Source organism: Hordeum vulgare, chromosome 1H (genome assembly GCF_904849725.1).
Source record: "Hordeum vulgare subsp. vulgare chromosome 1H, MorexV3_pseudomolecules_assembly, whole genome shotgun sequence".
Lineage (NCBI taxonomy): Eukaryota > Viridiplantae > Streptophyta > Magnoliopsida > Poales > Poaceae > Hordeum > Hordeum vulgare.
The window spans coordinates 197,493,653-197,515,460 of NC_058518.1; positions in this window are offsets into that span (position 1 = coordinate 197,493,653).

Genomic DNA, 21,808 nt, shown 5'->3' on the forward strand with positions numbered 1-21,808 from the left:
CTCGCTTTCAGCTTCACCCAGTCTAAGGTACTAACCTGGATGACCCGGAAGTAACAATCACAAAGGTGCTCCCTTTACCCCCTAGCCAAACAATCGGGGAAGTAGGGGGTAAGCAAAGGAGCGAGGAAACCCAGCTTGGATAACATCTTAAGTCAAATTGATGCATATTTATGGCTTTATAACGATGATTATGGAAGGTAGCACTCACATATTGAATACAAATGCTTTTGTGCTATATGCTATTTTGACTCTTTTGTGACCATTTATCATTTGAGAGTGGCCCATCGTTGGCTTCTACCCCATGGTAGATGCTATGTCGGGTGTATTTGCAGTAATAAGACAACCCTTAGCCGATGTTTTGGTGCCCGGAGGCAGTTGTGTTAGCAGAAACGAGGCAATCATATATCTAGGCTTTATAACTTTCACTTAGTCATCGGAGCTTAAAGTTTGGGTGGTCAGTTACTAGCCCCGGTTAGTGTTTGGCGTTAGACGAGGTCAAGCCATTAACACTTTGGCCAATTTTATGAAAGGCCCATGGGGTAACCTCTGTCAGTCTGTATTTTGACAAAGTCATCGTATAGCTGACTAGTTTACGCTCTTTCTTACAGTCAGCTTTTGGCGCTCTCTAGTGAGATAGTTGACCATTACAATCGGAAGTACAATCGCAGTGGTTCTCCCTTTGCACACCTAGCCGAACAAAGAAGAATGTAGGAGGAAAACACAGGAGCCGGGCAACCCAACTATTGGCCAAAGACATAATTTGAAACTGATGCAGCAATATCAAAGAACGTTTTGCTGCCGACTCCCCGGAGTACCTTGGATTTTCGTGGTCTCATCTCTACTCATAGTCCCCCGTTGATAGTGAACATACTTTAAAGGCAACCGAAGTTGTACTATGAGAGTTATAAAGGAGACGCCCAGTATCCCCCGAGACTCAAGATGGGTCCGACCGACCAACCTGAGGATCCAATCTCCTTGGGAACTAGTCCAGATGTCATGTGTGTTTTGCTAACGCCGAGGTGTAATCGGCAGAAAAGATGTCGAGCTGAGGGTTGGAAATGATCACCCGAGATGAATTATTACGCAGGGCACCTCGGTCATGAGGATGTCCCTCCTCCTAAAAGTAAAGCATACAAATAACTTAAAAGTGCCAGAAGTTGGAAAAGCTAAAAAACTTATGTAAAAACTTTGACATCTGCATTAAATCAAGAGTATTTTGTGCCAATCCAAAAATTGGTCTTAAAACAATTTTTTTCCTTCCGTCGTGCTTTAACATGACACACCCGATCTCTAAACTTCGAGTAGGTCAGCCTTGGGCTTCAACCACAAAATCCCGAAGGTGAAGTGTTTCTTAGAGGCCTATTTAGCGAACAAAATTGGAGCGGAATTAGAGAGAAACCAGGCTATCACACTATTGACCATACACTCGAGTAAAAAATGAGTATTTAAAAAAAGACTTTGCGGCAACTTAGAGGAAAAAATATCTATTATAAAGTGACTCATATAAACTGAAGAGCCCCCGTTAACATGGGAAAAGAAATTGTTTTTAACAAACAAACTTATTTATTTAACACAAATATAATTCTTGGTCGAACCTAGCAAAAATTAAAAATTCAAAAATTTGAGCATGAAAGCTACTTATCTGGTTAATCTGCTCGGTGTTGATGATGTGGGTCGAGCAGCGGCGAGACAAGGTCCCAGCCCCCAAGCCGGTCACGAGGTAGTCGACGAAGAGCTCGGCTTACCCAACACTTCGGAAGGGCCGAGGCAAAAACCTCGGTCCAACCGAGGAGATAGAGTAGTTCAGTACTGTGCCGATGGAGCTCCTCCATCAGTCAGTCGTGTCGATGACGTAATTTGGTTGATGGAAGCGGGACGACGATGATGGCATGTTGATGTGATTGCATGATGCACCAAAGTCAATTAGCTCTCCACCCAATATAGTTCGAGCCAAGAGTAATAACAACTAAAGGTAATAAAGAAATTATTGTACTTACTTAATCTAAGTGAAGTGAAGATTAAGAAAAATATGGCCTCAGCGTCGTGGTTGGCCGGCAAAGTGGCGGCGCAAAGATGGCGGCAAAGGAACATGCGACGAGGCGACGCCACAAGGATGCGCGCTAAGATGGAAACATGGTACAGTCAAGATCGATTATCTGATATTCATCGGGTAGAACTCGGAAGGTGTAAGAAGTTCATCACATGTTCGTGAAGGCATGGAGTAACGCTTCTGTTGGGCCCGTGGGGTCGGGGGTATCCAGGCCCAGGCGCAACACATGTGAGGGACTGAACATGATCCATCTTCGGACCTCACGCCCAAGGCCCTCACGAGGTGTGACGCCCCTATTTGATCGTATGCTAATCATACATGGAAATGCGTACGACCAAGATTAGAGACTCACAATTATATATCACAACACAAGTCTAGACACAAATTAAAGTCAAACAAGCTTCATATTACAAGCCAGGGGCCTCGACGGCTCAAATACAAAAGCTCAAATACACATGACTCAGCTGAAGAAAAAAATATCTGAGTACAAACATAAGTCAACAAGGTTTTCCTCAAGAAGGCTAGCACAAACATAAGCAATGGACCAAAAAAGCAAGGCCTCCTGCCTAGAAGCCTCCTAACTACTCAGCAGCCTCCATGCCATGGTACGCTTTGTCGGAGTAGTAGTAGTCGTCGGCGAGATCAGCCATCTCCTCGACTCCGTCATCTGGTCACGGCAAATGTATCAAGAGGAAAAGGGGGAGCAAAGAAACGGTGAGTACTCATCCAAAGTACTCGCAAGACTGACATCAAAACTATGCTAAGTTATGCATCAGTATCAAAGGAATGGGCAATATCTTTGGACTGACTGGAGAAATGCCAGAATAGAGGAGGAACACCTAGTCCTATTGAAGACTAGCATCTTTAGGGTCTTGCGGCATTACAAGAGTGTAGATGAGTAACACATATGTAATAATTTTGTTGTAGGAAATTCATTGAAAAATTCCTCGACTCTCTCCGAGAAAGCAACCTCAGAGTCATCATTTCAATTTAAGTCACAATTGTAGTTGTATTAGATCGGGATACAACTCAAAGTCGTCCTCTTACCGTGGACACGGCTATTTGAATAGTTCAATAATCCGTGCAGGGGTGCACCATATTTACCAACACGCTCAATCAACTCCGGTCGGACACACTTTCCTCGGTCATGCCAGGCCTCGGGAGATCAACATGTCATATCCCTACCTAGGCTCAACAAAGAGGCCGGCCCGTTGGCCTAAATCCTAAGTGCACAGGGGTCTTGGGCCGATCGCCCTTTGCACTCCGACACGTTGCGAGGGCGGCCGAGGTCAGTCCTGACACCTCTTATACAAGTTCAATGCTTACGCGAACTACTCAAGTGCGTGCGCTATAATGCTCGCGTCCGAAGAGCTTCGGCTAATACAACGACGATGAGCGCCCATAACTATCCCCGCGCCAATGTTAGTGTGAAATGGTCAATCAACCAACTCAGATCAATACCCAATCTCATTAATGTTTTGTTAACTGTGGCAACAATCAATGAGCCACGATATGTTGTCCCGTCGCCCCGTCACGAGGATGTGTGGCCAGGGCCAAGAACGCCTGGCAACGCCTGTCACATTCACGCGGGAATCCACCCGCACCACACATTTCATCATGTTCCAGTAGTAAGTGAAAGTAATAGTGTGTCTATAACATTAGAGAAATCCGAGGTATCACCCTCGATGGATTCCAATCGATGCAACCGTAAAGGTGAGCACGGAAGAATCACCAAGGATGGTCCATGCTTGAGAGGTTGCATGACAGAGTCATTATCGGAGGGGGTGAATGAGGAATCACCCTCCGTAATCCACCTCCGGATTACATTACGAGGTATCACCCTCGATACTCGATAGTAGCTCTGCGGGGTTGTACAACTAACGGGTGCGAGGTGATGTGATGGGTCAAGGCTTGTCGTTCAGTTGATGGAGTCTTCGGGTCTCCGAGTCTTCAAGTCATGGAGTCTTCGAGGATGAAGCAGGGGCAACTCGGACTAAGTGGGGTCACTTGGGATCACTAATCCAACTATACTAAGAATTTAATATTTAGTAGGGTATAATAGCAGTTTAACAGAAACAGGCTACACATGAGAATAGTAGCTATCAAGAATAGTAGCAAAATCTAATGCAAGCATGAGGAAGAAAGAATGGGCGATATCGAAATGATCAAAGCGGGTTTCTTGCCTGGTTGATCTGCAGACAGACTCGGACCCTCGACGGTGAAGTAGTCGATCACCGGGTCAACAACAGTCTCGGGGTGTATCGTGGTATCGAGATCTACCAGAAAGGAAGCAATGAAGGGGAAAACAATAAATCACAAAGCAAACAAATGCAAGAGAGATGTATGTCACGGCAACATGGGTTTATGATATGCTCTAATGCATCGCTAAACATTTTAAGAGAAGAGGGAAAATATCTCGTGATAATTTTTCTCGCTCCAAGTATTATTCGGTATAGGGATCCAATAGTAAAATGTGAATGTTCATTATGTTTGTGACGTGTGACAGGTATTTCGAGACATATCCGGATTTGTTATATTTTTTTGATCATTTTTCATATATAAATTAGTTTCATCGTAGTTACGGCTTATTTTATATTAATTTTTAAAGTTTTACCAATATTTAAGAATTCTTAAAATTATTACATTTAAATAATCAGAATTCACGAGGTCAAATTGACTAGTCAAATGGAGATGTGGTGGTCCATGTGTCGTAGGCTATACCTAACAAATAAATAAGAGGTGGCTTAATTAAATGGGGTCCACATGTCATATGGCTAGTACTTAACCTAACTAATGATTAACCCTAAACTAAACCTAGTCCTAACTAAACAAGGGCTGGCCACACACGGCTGTGGCATAGCCGGCCACACACACCACACTCAATCGCACACACACACACAGCAGGCGCACACAATGCTGCACACCCTCACACGGCCATGGCCATGACTAGCGGCAACACCAAGTTGTGGCAGCAGCACGCTGCACCAGCAGTGGTGCCAACTAGCGGGAGTGGAAGCAACAACGCAAGTGGAAGCACTCTCATAGCAGAGGGGAAGCAAGCAGCATTGCACCACCAGCAGCAGTAGGAGGCAGCAACAACAGACAGCGAGCAGCAGCTAGCCGCATCGACATAAGCAAGAACAGCACTAGCGCAGTAGCAGCTCGGTATAGCAGCATAGCCGCAAAGCATCCGGAGCAGCAAGCAAGTAGAAGCATCAGGAGCAGCAAGCAAGTAGCAGCACATGGAGTATATTGATTATTAGGAAATATGAGATAGACTAGGATTTGTTTACCTTATCTTGTACTTCAAGTTGATCATTGTACTCATATACACCATGAGGCACAAGCAATATAACAACTATTCCACCAATCCCTCAATTCTCCTTGTCAACATGGTATCTGCCGCAAGTTTCTGAATCTAGCCACCGCCAGCCGCTTCCGCACCACGCGCCGCCCCAAGGGCGGTCGGTCTCCATGACCGCCGCCGGGTGCCGCGCCGCCCACACATAAGGTTCGTCGCCGGTCGTGCTGACAGGCTGTCCTAGAGAGTCTTATTCCCGATCTCTTGATTGACGTTCTTCGTTTTTGGTTTTCCGATCTAAGATCGGTTTGCGTCGTCCGCCGCCGCCATCGACACATGCACGCCTCTACTCCGACCTATGCGTGACCAGCCGGCCTCTACTTCGACCCGGCGGCCTTACGTGACGCGGCGGTCCGTCATGGTCGTCGTCCACACATCTGCCCACCCATCATTTTACGCCGTCGTCGCCGTCACGCGCTGAACAGGACATTTGCATCTCCACCTTCCTCTTCATCGCCAATCGTCGGCCGCCGGGAACGTTGGCTGCCCTAGGCCTGCCGGCTACGTCGGGCCTGCCGGCTGCCTTGGCTGCCGGCCCCCTCGCCAGTTGCCAGGCTTGCCGCTATGCCGGGCCTGCCAGCTGCCTCGGCTTGCCGACTGCGTCGGGCCTACCTGCTGCCTCAGGGTCCCCGACCGATCGTCGGTCTCCTCTGGCATGTCGTTCCCCGTTGGCCGTCGTCGCCTTGGTCGTCTCGGCCACCCCGCATCATCGTCAACGACGTCGTAATCATCATCGAGCAGGGCCCCCGACCTCGCGTGCGATCGGATTGATCACCTGTCCGCCACGATCGACTCCATCCGCGCCATGCGACTGACCTGATCACTCAGTTGCATGCGCCTCCGCAGGTCGTGTGAAGGTTATCTCGAGTAAAACGCGCCCCTCCACCGATCGAGCAATGGGCTGCCGCTGCGTTGCCCCGTCGGGCCGCAGTGCCGCCGCTGAGTGGTTCTCCCCGCGGTTTCCCCGACCCGCGAGCCGCTATTACACCACCCCTTCGGGCTGTAGTGCGGCGGCACGCGGCCCCCCGCCGCCCGAGGCCGTTCTCGTGGCGGCACCTACCCGCGCACCCGCGCTGCGTCGCTCCTTTGGGCCGTAGCATTGAGGTACACGGTCTACGCCGCCACCCCGAGGTCTTCCCGCCGTCGCCCCAGCCCACGCGTTGCCGCTTCGTTGCCCCTTCGGGTCGTAGCTACGCGGCGCGCGGTCCACTCCGAGGTCCGCGCACGTCAATTTCCTGTGGTATATATGCGCCGCGCCGTCTCCTTTGGCGCGTGAACGCCATCGTCCACGCCTATCTTCGTCATGCTGGCGGGCTCTTCCTCACCTACTTCGAGCATCGCTGCCGCTCTCCTAACCAGCCGCCGCCACCGCCATCAGGCCGTCGCCGCTCTTCTTTGGCGCTGCTGCAGCTCGCTCACCCGAGCCGCACTGCTCGTCCACCTCCTTCATCTTCGTCCAGCACCAGCTCATCGTCAAGGTCGTCGTCGTCTTCCCCGACCACTTCATCTACTCCGACCACTGCGGGCAACATCGGCCCTCGCCGATTTGAGCCGCAACTATCGTCGTGTCCTTCTCTGCTAGACTTCTTGACTTGGCGTACATGTTGAGTGCAGGTCCCCGTCTCCGCATGCCCGATGCTGACAACATCGACGTGTGCCTTCGTCCCCGAGGTGGTCCTAGGCCTGGCAAGCCCGCACGGCGCATCGCCCACATCGACTTCATCCGTTTACGCATGAGCGGTGCTGGCAACACCGATGCGTGCCTTCATCCACGATGTGTCCCCGGGCTTGGAAAACCCAGCGCTGCACCTCGTCAACTACGTCTCCTTCCCGGCGCACCTTTGCGCCCATGACTAACTCGCCGCCTCCTTGCGCCCGCGGCTCCACGATGACGTCCTCGACACCGGCTACCCCGACTCGACATCGACCACGGCGTTATTTCCACGGCTACCTCGACCAAGGCTACACCACCCTACGCTCTTGGTTACCTCAACATCACACAAAGGGCTACCGCCTTGCTTGCGCAACCTCGTCGGTTTTCACAAGTTCCGCGATGCATCGACCGTTATGACTGTGGTGGTATGATCATTGGCTTACCTTCGGATTCTTCTCGAGTCTCACCATCTGTGTCGCTACCGTTGTGACTGCGGGGGGATGTTGAGTATATTGTTTATTAGGAAATATGAATAGACTAGGATTTGTCCACCTTGTCTTGTACTCCAATTTGATTATTGTACTCATATATATATATACCCATGAGGCTCAAGCAATACAACAACTATTCCACCAATCCCTCGATTCTCCCCTTCAACAAGGGACACCATTAGCCGGCGATAGCAAGCAGCACATATGGAGCACACATACGCTCAGGGAAGGCAGCAAACGACGATGAATCGATGAGGGCAAGGCCATGAATCAGGGAGGGGATCACCCCGTACTCGTAGCCATGCTCGGGGAGGTTCCGGGTGGATCGGAGGGGCGGTGGTGACGGCGAGGTTGCAACGGCCGAACGAAGGAGACAACGACGGTGTTAGCTACGCGGTGCCACAACTTGCTCTGGTGCTCGGAACGGACGAGGTCAAGTGTTGCAAACTTCTTGGATGTGGTCCTGCAATCTAGAGACGCCGATGACCACGACAACTACAGTGTGGCACCAGTCACCATGTGTTCTCCCAAGCTCACATTACAGCCAAATAGGAGGGGGACGAGGGGGGTCGAGGGAGGATTGGATGAGATGGAGCCTAGGGTTTTGAGTAACGTATTTGTAGGTCGAGGGGGCGACGTGGTGGTCATCCGGCCATGGGATCGTGGGATCGCTGCCACACCATGGCCTCGACCTACTCCCGTGTACACAAGAAGCAGAAGGACGAGGTGGGCTGGTCCAGAATGCACTATGGCACTAGGGCCCACATGCACAGTAGCTAGGTCCTTTTCCTTTTAATCTTGTTGTCGTATTTTTCCACTCTACTTTCTATATCTCTAGTCACCAATGGAATTTTGCCACACATGAAATTTGGCACACAAATCTTGCACAATATTTTGGTATTTCACAAAAAGTTCCAGAGTAGTTAGTAAAGATTAAATATTTTTACAAATTGCAAAACCCAAGTTATTTGCTATTGGAGCACTTGTTAATTACCTAGGGATTTATTTGTAAGTGAAATGATGTTTGTTTCAATTTTACAAATACGAGGTCAATATTTGTAACCAAAACATGATTTTTGTTTTCTAGTTTGCGAAAATATTTAAACTACTTATCAATTGAATTTTAATTTCAAAATAAAATTTAAAAGAGATATGATTCAAATGTGGTCATTTAGTGTTTAGTAAAAAGGGATTTGCTTACTCTTGTGATCACCATAGCTTGATCACCTAGGTTACTGTAGTTTATAAACCAGGGGTGTTACAACTCTCCCCCACTAAAAGATATTCTCATCCCGAGAATTAAGAGTTAGAGGTAAGGGGGGTAGTCTAGTTACAAAATTCTAATGAATGTTCTCGGTCTTGTTTGCCCTTCTCGAATAAATTGACCCCTTTCGTTGATATCTTCCATTCTCCGTCTCAGGTCATCCTGATGAAGTCGTCATCCTTCCTTCGGGATCTTCATCATCCTACGCATGCGATAAGAGGGAAAAACTCTGGAAGAACACATCTCCACAAAGTTGTCCATCTCACGGTAAACTCAAGAGGATGACAATAATTATTCCTTGAGTTGTAACGTTGGGAATCCATTGGGACCAAAAGCGATGGTTGAAAAGTTTCAAATGGGTAGGCAATCATTCGATGCCCGGTCAGAAGGTGGAAGGGTTTCAGGGCAATGAATATGAAATATGGTGCCTCATATTAGAATAGATCATCCCTTGGACGGTGGCTCAGGAGTTACATACGAAGCCAAGTGCAAAGGATGCTTTGGAAACAAAGATGTATAGGAGAGTCATGTTTCGATCCTGTGGAACTTTGAGTTATGGGCCCACCATGTGGGTTAGGATTAGACAGAGCGATGACATCTTGCATGCTCTTGGTAGCAAGACATGTTAGAGGATAGCATGTCAGTTATGTTGGCAACAATGTAGGTACCAAGGGTGGAGATGAATAGAACCATTTTACCGCTTGTTTATATGAGATGGACCAATAAGAAAAGTTCTCGTTCACCGGAGTCTACAGGAATGTTATCCACAATACTAATATGATATTACTGATAGAGTTGTACACCGAGGTTTTTACCTAAACAGACCATACGAGTTGTAAACTGTTGAGATAAGTTGGATTACAAGAAAGGTTAAACATACCAATGGGAAGGAAAATGTGATTATCATATCAAACAGACCAATGGAAAGGAAAATGTGTTCACAAACAAGTATTAGAGTATACCTTTCCCAAGGAAAATAGAGCATGTTATACATGATAGGTCACCAAGTACATAACCACTTAGATAAAGGGGCAAGGAGAATCCTGATGTATACCCTTACAATATTGTTTGGATAATTGATCAAGAACATTTTAGCATTCCACTTCCAATGCCCCTATTGACATTTGACATATCATCGATATGGTCATCAGTTATAGGTCAGACTTTGGGTAAACAAAGGATCCATCAGGGACAACTTATGAAATAAGTTATACAATTTCCTCAAGGGAGAATGGCTGACCTTACTAAGGAAGGTAATATAACAATAGGTCCTTCGGATAGGTGTGCTAGAGAAGACATTACCGTATCGGTTACACAAAGACCAAAGATATAATTATTGGAAAATATTCCAAGTATCATATCAGCCCGAGGTTCAAATCTGGTTGGTGTTAGGATACCTCATAATTAGGATGCCTGAGAAGAATAGGGGCAACAAAAATTGATGAGATGATGATGCAAGATTCTCGGTATATGAACTATGGAAGCAATTCTCGAATCATGAGCTGAATTGTAAGACACATGAACACAATGTCAAGACATTTGTGCACACATGGAATTCTTACAACAAAATGCAAACGTGTTCTGACTTGGGAACCATCATCGAGGATATCAAGGTCCTTGTGTAAGTCTGGATTAGATCTTATGAAGGAAGTTATTTTCCTTGATCAAATCAGTTAGTGGCTTCGGGTGCTATGAAACTTATATAAAGTGAAAATAGAAAATCTTCAAAACATATAACACTTCGCACATGCGTAAATTTTTTGGGATGATCACACAGGAAGTGAAACAAAACTTTCTCATATTCACGGCGGCAAGAATGCACGTGAACTTTGGGAAAACACTTGTTCTATAAAACTTATTCTTCATGAGCTAGGCACTAGGACAATGCTTTCAAAACCTTCATCATGAACCATGGAGAAGTTGAGGGTGTGGCCGATGCACTCAACATGAATCCGTCAAGATTTTATAGGGATGCATTTCGAAAATTATAAGAACACTGATATAGCATATGTTAGATGAAATGATATAATGATGTATGCTCGAGGAAACATCAACAACTAAATATTGATTGCAGGGTGCACTCGGAAATACAGACTGAGTAGCATGACCAATGCTAATATGGTGAGCTAACAACCAACAAACTAAGAATGACACTATCAATCATAAACTTCAAAGCAATAGGGTTTCCTCAAGTATTGTAATCGCACATGGGAGCTCACTTGTTCGTATTCCAGTTTAGAAACAACTCGGGGACCAAGAAATGCTTGGTGATGGCGAGAAGTGTCACTACATCAAGAATTTTTAAGAGGTGCATCAATTCTCACAACACTCTTGACATAAAAAAATGGTAATACTCCAAGGTAGAATGTGACATAAGCTGGATAATAAGGAACTCAAGGGACAACTCAAAACATGAACAAGTTTGTGTTGGAGGGAAGGAAAAAAGGTTGTCGATGATATCACAAATCATCGAGGGGCAAGGATGGTATTTCTAAAAATGAATTGGAATGATATCTTGGAAGAGCCTAGAATACTGATGATGATCAAGACACACTTGTTGAGAAGTTTCATGAAGACGTAATTGTTCAACGAGGACATCAAGCAAAGGAATAGTGAACTAGAAGGTTGTCGGAACACATATAAGATTGCTAGCCCATAATTGTAACTGCCTTTCAAGACAACCAACATTATGTTGAAAGCTCGATGTAAGTTTATTGCACAGTTGGAAATGTGTTCCGGGGATGAAGTACATAGATAGCATCGTAAAGCTCTAGCATGACGATCATAATGTAGCTTAACATCTTGGAATGACATGATCGAGTACAAACACATAAGCAAAGAAGATTACTAAGTGTTTTTAAATCACAATGTGCACTCGATTCAGTTATCAGTGTCCTTGAGTCTCCAACAACTCAGAACATGAGGAAACTGGAATCAGCGAAATATCATAGTTAATGAGGAACTCATAAGAAGTTATATAGAACCATGATATTCTCGAGATACCAGGGATAATGCTCGAAGGTAGATCAGAATAGAGGTTAGATTAGTGTATTGATCTATGGAAGACAATCACTTTCAGTTGTCTCAGCATGACATCAAAATAGAACAACACGGTCGGAACTACGATTGCAAAGGACAAGATCATAGATACCAGATCAAATTATACCCAGGGAATTTTAATGTTACTAGAAGTTTCCATGATAAGACATACACAAGTTCCATGGTCATGAACACAAACAACTCTAAGTAATCTTCATCAATGCACCAAATGCAATTTACTCCTTGCCTTTGATGAAGTTGTAGATTTTAAAGATTGTCACGCAAAACACCAGAAGAGCAAGACTCGTGAAACCCCCCGTCTTCACACGGATTATGGAAGGCATAGGTTCAACCCATCGTGGCATCTTAGGAACATACCACATACTTCAAGAGTAATTAACACATGCTTAAAGAGCATGGCTGACAAAAGCATAGGATACAACTTATGAGAGGGATAAGACATAAATTTACCAATGGCATCATGTATTAGGGGAAGAATATCACAAGATTTTTTAATGTGAAGGATGCCATGGGATAATAATCCTACAATGGGTCTGTCTGTCCACAAAGGACCTGATGTGAGTATTAGTACTAAATCATAGGAAGATAGAATACAAAGCATAGGATTATAGATCATCTGAATAACATTGATATGTAAAAACTAATGGAATTATGATTTCCAGGTTGGTATATCAGAACTAGATGTTCCGTTCTAATGGAACTAAGTTTAATGGACTTAGATGGACAATCATTCAAGGTTGACATGCCAAGAACCAACTCGTGTTTCAAAAGAAGTCTGAGCCGAACAGATAATTTCTGAGGATCAACTGATGATTTCATGCATTCACACACACGTTTAATCAATAAGATGAAAGTACAATCACAAAGGATGTTATTGAATATTGCTAGACATATCGAACTAACCATAAAGCAAACAAGTGAGGAAGGTCAAGAGCAATAGTATAGTGAGGCTTTCGGAAGACCGAATAGCAATTCGAATGACTTGCAAAAACCATGTCAACTGAATACGAACAAATTCCTGGTAATATAATTCGATGTACCTTGTAATAACAGGAGCAACTTGAAATTAAAGTATGGGTGACAATTGTATGTATTAATCCATAGGGGTTGACACAGGAAGGTAATCGCAAAAGTGATGAGCACAAGTTTTTCGGGAGAACTTTGGAGAACATCTTCAAAGGTTTTTGATGAATCAAGGCACCATTTGGAATGAGGGGCTCTCTGCGAGCAACTAGTTACAAGAACCTAGAGTTAGAGTTAGCAAATCTAGAACCCTAAATAGAAGAGAGTTTAGAACCCAGTGTATAGAAGAGGAGTAAAATATCCTAATACCACCCATTTGAGATGTGGGCCCATAAGGCACACAACAAAGTTAGTATTAGTTTTTCAAAGACTAGACTCATGTTCGGCGAAGGAGTTGGAAAGGGGGCTACCTATAGGTAGTCGACTCTGATACCAACTTGTGACACCCCCATTTTGATTGTATGCTAATCATACACGCCAATGCATACGACCCAGATTAGGGACCAATGGGAATATATCACGACACAATTCTAGACACAAATTAAAGTCATACAACCTTCATATCACAAGCTAGGATCCTCGAGGGCTCGAATACAAAAGCTCGAATACACATGAGTCAGCGGAAGCAAAAGAATAACTGAGTACACACATAAGTCAACAAGTTTTTCCTTAAGAAGGCTAGCACAACGTAAGCAACCGATGAAAAAGGAAAAGCCTCCTAGCTTGTAGCCTCCTAACTACTCAGCAGCCTCCATGTAGTAGCACGCTCTGTAGGGGTAATAGTAGTCATTGGCGGGATCAACCACCTCCTAGGATACATCATCTGATTGCGACAAACATATCAAGAGGAAAAGGGGGAACAAAGGAACAGTGAGTACTCTTTGAAAGTACTCGCAAGATTGACATCACAATTAAGCTAAGGTATGTGTTAGTATCAAAGGAAAAAGCCTATATCTTTGGACTGGGCACAGAAACGCAAGAATAGAGGAGGAAGACCAAGTCCTATCAAAGACTAGCATCTTGAGGGTCTTGCAACATTAGAAGAGTGTAGATCAGTAACAGATATATATTAATTATGTTGTAGCACATTCATTTAAAAATGCTTGGAAATCCTTCCTTGACTCTCTACTTGAAAGCAATCTCAGAGCCATAATTTCAATTTAAGTCATAATTATAGTTGTATTAGATCGGGATACAACTCGTCCTCAAAAAAAAAGATCGAGATACAACTCCAAGTCGTCCTGTTACCATGAACACAACTATTCGAGTAGTTCAATCATCCCTACACGGGTGCACCGTATTTCCCGACATGCTCGATCAACTCCAACCGGACACACTTTCCTGGGTCATGCCCGGCCTCGGGAGATCAACATGCCGTATCCCTACCTAGGCTCAACAAGGAGGCCATCCCGCCGGTCTAAATTCTAAGCACGCAGGGGTCTTGGGACCATCGCCCTTTGCACTCCTACACATTGTGAGGCCGGCTGAGGTCAGTCTTGGCACCTCTTATACAAGATCAATGCTTACGTGGACCACTCAGGCTCGCGCCTCTCCAATGCTCACATCCGAAGAGCTTCGGCTGATACAACGATGATAAGTACCCATAACTATCCCCATGTGAAGGTTAGTGTGAAAAGGTCAATCGACCTAATGTTTTGCTAACTGCGTTGACGATGAGTGATCCAAGATATGTGGTCCTGTCGCCCCGTCTCGAGGATGTGTGCCAAGGACCAAGAATGCCCGGCCACGCCTCATCACATTCACGTGAGAATCCACCAGGACCACACATTTCATCATGTTCAAATAATAAGTGAAACTAACAGTGTGTCTATAACATTAGAGGAATCCGAGGTATCACCCTCGATGGATTCCAAACGATGGTCCACGCTTGAGTGGTTGCACGAGATAGTCACTACCGGAGATGGTGATGGAGGAATCATGCTCCCTAATCCACATCCCATTTACTACGCTACAGAGCTAACACCAGGAGTACATTTCTAGGTATCACCCTTGGTACTCGATACTAGCCTGTAGGGTCGTACAACCAAGGGGTGTGAGGTGATGTGATGGGTCATGGCTTGTCGATCAGTTGATCGAGTCCTCGGGCCTCCAGGTCTTCAAGTTGTTGATTCTTCGAGGATGAAGCAAATGCAGCTGGGACTAAGTGGGGTCACATGGAATCACTAATTCACCTATACTAAGCATTTAATATGCAGTAGGGTACAATAGCAGTTTAACAAAATTAGGTTATGCATCAGAATAGGACCTATCTACAATAGTAGCAAAATCTAATGGAAGCATGAGGGATAAAGAATGAGTGATATCAGAATGATCAGGGGTTTTCTTGCATGGTTGATCTACAGACAGACTCGAATCCTCGACGGTGAAGTTGTTGATCACCACATCAAAAACAGTCTTGGGGTCTATCGCAGTATCGAGATCTACTAGAAAGGAAGCAATGGAGGGGAAAACAATAAATCACAAAGCAAACAAAGGCAACATAGATATGCTCTAATACATCACTAAACATTTTAAAAGAAGAGGCAAAATATCTAGCAATATTTTCCCAGCTCCAAGTATTATTTGATATACCGATCCGATAGCAAAATGTTAATGTTCATTATGTTAGTGGCGTGTAACGGGTATTTGGATGACATATTCGTATTCGATAAAATTTTCTGATCATTTTTCATATATAAATTATTTTCATTGAAGTTACGGTTTATATTCTATTAATTTTTAATGTTTTACAAATCATATGGCTAGTAGTTAACCAAACTAGTGGTTAACCCTAAAGTAATTCTAGTCCTAATTAAAGAAGGGCCGGCCACACACGGCTATAACACAGCGGGCCACACAAACCACACTCATTCACGCACACTCACACAACACATGCACTAACACAACACATGCACACACGCTGCACACACTCACATGGCCATGGGCATGGCCATGGCGATGGCCATGGCTAGTGGCAGCAGGAAGTGGTGGCAGAAGCATGCATCACCAGCAGCGACGGTAACTAGCAGGAGTGGTAGCCACGACGCAAGCAGCAGCGCAGCCTCAACAAAGGGGTAGCAGCAGCAGTAGCAGGCAATGACCAGCAGGCAGCAGCTAGCCACATTGGCATGAGCAACAATAGTAGCAGGGCAGTAGTAGCTGGGAGTAGCAGCACAGCCGCAAAGCATCAGTAGCAACAAGCAAGTAGCAGCAAGCAAATCAACATCACTCAACTGTTAGAATTTGGGCCCATATTTGGGGCAGCCGAACTAGCAAATCCCGTAATCTCAAAGTGGCCCATGTCTACAAGCAAGTGGTGGGAGTGCGAAGATTAGTCCCACATGGAAAGGTGGAGGAGATGTACACCACCTTATAAGGTGGAGTGTTGTAGCACTTGTAAGTGAGTGAGAAGAGGAGAGCCTCTCGCGCAATCCTCCTCCTCCGCTCGCTCGTCTCGACACGTCGCGATCGTGTTTTGTGAATTCAAGCCTCGAGCCGAGACAATGAATCATGTGCTGCAACCGACTCGGATGCGTGGCGTTTTCCGAACCGCACTATAAAGGCGCGCTCCATGGGCGTCGTATAAACACCGAAACAAATCTAGGGTTTTGCCACTCCTCGTTCCTTGCGCCGCCACCGTAATCTATTCCATCCCGAGCGCCAGCGTCCACCGGCGAACGGGAGAGCAGGTCTCCGGAACCAGTCGCCTTTGTGATCCTGTACGGGAGAGAGCGAATTAGGTTTTTGGAAAGCGCTCTACACGACTGCTTGCTGCTTCCACAACGAGTCGTCTACCTAGCAATTCGGGTTGTGTTGCGTACCGCCGCCTCAAGCATCGTCTACTTTGTAACGTCATCGCCAACGTCATCGTCAACAACATAGTTGCACCGAACACATCTGCTTCATGTGCAAACGTCTAGTACATGCGTCGTGTTCCCGTTGGCGTGATGAAGATCTTAGATGCGTACATGTTTTGCTATACTGTGTTGCTGCTATTCATGTTGTCTACTGCATCTAGTATGTTAGAGTTTCACATGTTAGTAGCGAGTATCGTAATACTTTATATTGTGGAATTAATCATGGAAATTGTGCCTAATTATTCAATAATCCAAAAACCTAATTTTTGTTATAGGTAATTACCTGAGTTAAACATGGGACATCTATCTGATGCGCTGAGGTCGGACAAGTTTACTGGTGTGGACTTTAAGATATGGCAGTACAAGACCACGGTGCGGTTGCAATCTCTGAAAGTGTTCGAGGCTAGTGAGGGTTTACCTGAAGGAACTATATCTGATGAGGATCAGGGAAAGTTCAAGGAAACCAATACTGCCTTTGCGGGATTCGTTCCGAGTGCTCTTAGCAACAAGTTGTTTGATGTGTACATGCACATTACAGATGGCAATGAGCTATGGGAGGCACTGAACGCTACGTTCGGTGTAGCAGATGCTGGGAGTGAACTGTACATGATGGAGAGCTTCCATGACTTCAAGATGGCTAAGAGCCGTTCTGTAGTCGAACAAGCTCATGAGATATAGTGCATTGCTAATGAGCTTGAGCACTCTAAGTGTGACTTACCTGACAAGTTTTTGGTTGGCTGCATTATTGCGAACCTACCTTCCTCGTGGTGGAATTTCGCCACAACTCTCAAACACGGAGATATCTTTTGAAAACCTGATAGCGTCTCTTGATGTTGAGGAGAAGGCTCGGCAGAAGGACACTCCTGAGTGAGGCGGTGAAGGTCACTCTAGTGCCAACATAGTGCAGAAAAACCATCACCACGGCAAGAGAAAGGCCAAGAGCAAACCTGCCTTCAACATGCCCACCAAGACTACTTCTTTGAAGAAGAAAAAGAAGATTATGAACAAAGTTGAGCTAAAGTGCTACACTTGTGGAGAGCCCAGCCACTTCTCTGTGGACTGCCCACATCGTGCATACAAGAAAGGGAAGGCCAAGAATCTCAATATGGTGACTGCTAGCAATATTGATGGGTATGGTAATTTACCGTATGCGCTTTCAGTTTTTCAATCTCCTTGTTGCTGAATTGACATGGGTGCTAATCTTCATGTGTGTGCTGACATTTCTATGTTCACTTCTTATCAGGTCGAACGGGATTCTTCCATCTTAATGGGGAATGGATCACATGCTTCTCTTCGTGATGTTGGCACGGTAGATCTGAAGTTTACTTCGGGGAAGATCGTGCAGCTGAGGAACGTGCAACATGTCCCTACTATCAACAAGAATCTCGTTAGTGGATCTCTTCTTTGCATAGATGTATTTAAGTTAGTCTTGGAGCGCAATAATGTAGTTGTGTCAAAGTTTGGACAATTTATTGGTAAAGGGTATGAGTGCGGAGGCCATTTCCGCTTTTCATTATCGGATGTTTGTAATAAGTCAGTAAACCATATTTGTGGCCGTGAGGATTCTATGCTAATGTGTGTCACTCTCGTTTATGTCATATCAATTTTGGTTTAATGAGTAGACTTTCCATCTTGAGTTTAAGTCCTACTTTCACCGTTGCCAAAGGTTCTAAGTGCCATAGTTGTGTGCAATCTAAGCAACCTCGAAAGCCTCACAAGGCAGCCAAGGAGAGAAATTTGGCACCTCTAGAACTCATACATTCTGATATGTGCGAGATGAATGGTGTGTTGACAAAAAGTGGAAAGAGATATTTGATGACGTTAATTGATGATGCTACTAGGTTCTACTATGTTTATTTGTTACAAACTAAATATGAGGCTTTAGACTACTTTAAAATCTATAAGGCTGAAGTAGAAAATCAATTAGAGAGAAGATCAAGCGTCTTAGGTCGGATCGTGGTGGAGAGTATTTCTCTAAAATCTTTGATGAATTATGTGAGGAACACGGTATTATTCTTGAGAGGACGACTCCCTGGTCGTCCCGATCAAACAGGATTGCTGAGAGGAAAAACCGCACGTTGGCCGACTTGGTGAATTCCATGTTGGACAACGCTGGTTTATCTAAGGCATGGTGGGGGATGCTTTATTGACTTCATGTCATGTCCTGAATAAAGTTCCAAACAAAAACAAAGAGAAAACCCCTTATGAGGAGTGGGTTGGGAGAAAACCATCACTTTCATATTTGCGCACTTGGGGATGCTTGGCGAAAGTTAACGTTCCAATTCCGAAGAAATGCAAACTAGGACGAAAGATAGTGGATTGTATCTTTCCAGGCTATGCTCAGAATAGCATTGGTTATAGATTTTGAGTGGGTAAATCCGGGGTACCCGATATGCATGTTGATTCTATTATGGAATCTCGTGATGCAACATTTTTTGAGAATATGTTTCCTATGAAAGATATGCATAGCTTTGCTGAATTTTCTTTTGAGTTAATTCCTAAATCTAGTACATCTAATGATTACTCTGAAGAACCACATGTTGAGAAAGTCCTTGAGAAGGACGAGAATGAAGCTCCTGAACGGAGTAAGACAGAGAGGATTGAAAAATCCTTTGGTGATGACTTCATTGTGTACCTTGTGGACAATACTCCTATGTCCATTGTAGAGGCATTTGCATCTCAAGATGCAGATGACTGGAAAGAAGCTATCCATAACGAGATGGACTCCATTCTTTCTAATGGAACGTGGGAATTCTCTGAGCGACCATATGGTTGTAAGCCAGTGGGTTGTAAGTGGGTGTTCAAGTAGAAGCTAAGGCCTGATGGTACTATTGAGAAGTACAAGGCACGGCTTGTAGCCAAGGGCTACACCTAGCGAGAAGGCAAAGATAACTTTGACAACTATTCACCTATTGCTAGACTAACCACCATTCGTGTACTACTTTCCCTAGCTGCTTCTTATGGTCTGATCGTTCATCAAATGGACGTAAAGACAACTTTCCTTAACGGAGAGTTGGAAGAGGAAATCTATATGGATCAGCCTCACGGTTTGTGGTGAAAGGTGAAGAGAAAAAGGTGTGCAAATTGTTAAAATCTTCGTATGGTCTGAAGCAAGCACCTAAGCAATGTCATGAGAAGTTCGATAGAACTTTAACTTCTGCGAGCTTTGTCATTAATGAGGCTGATAGGTGCGTTTACTACCGCCATGGTGGGGGCGATAGTGTTATATTGTGCATGTATTTTGATGACATACTGGTTTTCGGTACAAGCATGAGTGTGATAAACGAGGTCAAGTCTTTTCTATCAAAGTGCTTTGAAATGAAGGATCTGGGAGAAGCTGATGTAATTCTGAACATTAAGCTTATTAAGGATGAGAGTGGGATTATGTTAACACAATGACACTATGTTGAGAAGATCTTGAGCCGTTTCGGCTTTACTGATAGCAAGCCTTCTCCAACTCCTTATGATCCCAGCGTGACACTTCGAAAGAACAAGAGGATAGCAAGAGATCAATTAAGATACTCTCACATAATCGGTTCACCCATGTACCTTGCGAGTGCGACGAGGCTTGACATCTCTTTTGCTGTGAGCAAGTTGAGCAGGTTCATGTCAAACCCGGGTAATGATCATTGGCGTGCACTTGAAAGGGTCATGCGCTATCTGAACGGTACTATGAGTTATGAGATTCACTATTTAGGGCTCCCTGCCGTGCTTGAGGGATACAATGACTCAAACTGGATATCAGATGTTGATGAGTTCTAAGCCACAAGTGGATATGCATTCCTTCTTGGAGGTGGCCTAGTGTCATGGAGGTCTTGCAAATAGACTATATTGATGAGGTCAGCCATGGAAGGAGAACTTGCTGCTTTACATACAACCACTATTGAGGTAGAATGGCTGCGTGAGCTCTTGAAGGTCTTGCTGGTGGTTAAAAAACCATTACAAACCATCCTCATGAACTGTGACAATCAAACAGTGATTGCCAAGGTGACCAGTTCTAAGGATAATGGGATGTCATGAAGACACGTTAAAAGATGTTTGAAGTATGTCAGGAAATTGAGTAACACCGGAGTAATTATTGTTATGTATATTCAAACAGACTAAAACCTGGCAGATCCCTTTACGAGGGGACTATCACGTAATGTGATAGATGGTGCCTCGAGGGAGATGTGTATGAGACCCATGAGTATTATACCCTAGTGGTAACCCAACCTATGTGATCAGAAATCCCGTGAATTAGGACCTCGGAAGAACAAGCTAGTGGTTTAACTTAGTAGAGTATTTTGTAAACCCTCTCTAAGAGAAGATGCATAACTCTCAAAGAGCTGTATGGCAGGTTGGCAACATGCCTTAATGTGTTTATGTTGGCTATTCGTAGCAAAGGTGCTACCCTACAGCGTGACCTTGGAAGAACACGCATATATGAGTTTGACTGTTAAAATGTCGCACTCTATGAGATATGGGTGATCTCTAGTTAACTCATGAAGAGACCAAGTAGTATGACTTATATGCTACACCTGTGGGCTAGGCTGCTCGCAGCCAAGTACTAGTTATGATTTTGAGTGAAATCTAAAAGCACCAAACTTGCAATTCAATGTTCGTCCATTGTTCAAGTTGCCGATAGACGTAGCTCAAGGTTCTAGGCAGAAGTTCAACTTAACAGTCGCCGCTGAAACACTGGTATATAAAGAAGACGCGAGGGATGGGAAAATATTCAAATGGGCATTTAAGATCTGGTGGGGGCTTGTTAGAATTTGGGCCCATATTTGGGGCAGCCCAACTAGCAAATCCTGAAATCTCAAAGTGGCCCATGTCTACAAGCAAGTGGTGGGAATGTGAAGTTTAGTCCCAATGGAAAGTTGGAGGAGATGTACACCACCTTATAAGGTGGAGTGTTGTAGCACGTGTAAGTGAGTGAGAAGAGGAGAGCCTCTCGCGCACTCCTCCTCCTCCTTCTCCGCCGCTCGCTCGTCTCACACGACACGACACGTCGCGATCGCGTTTCGTGAATTCGAGCCTCGAGCCGAGACAACATTTGTCTTTATTTT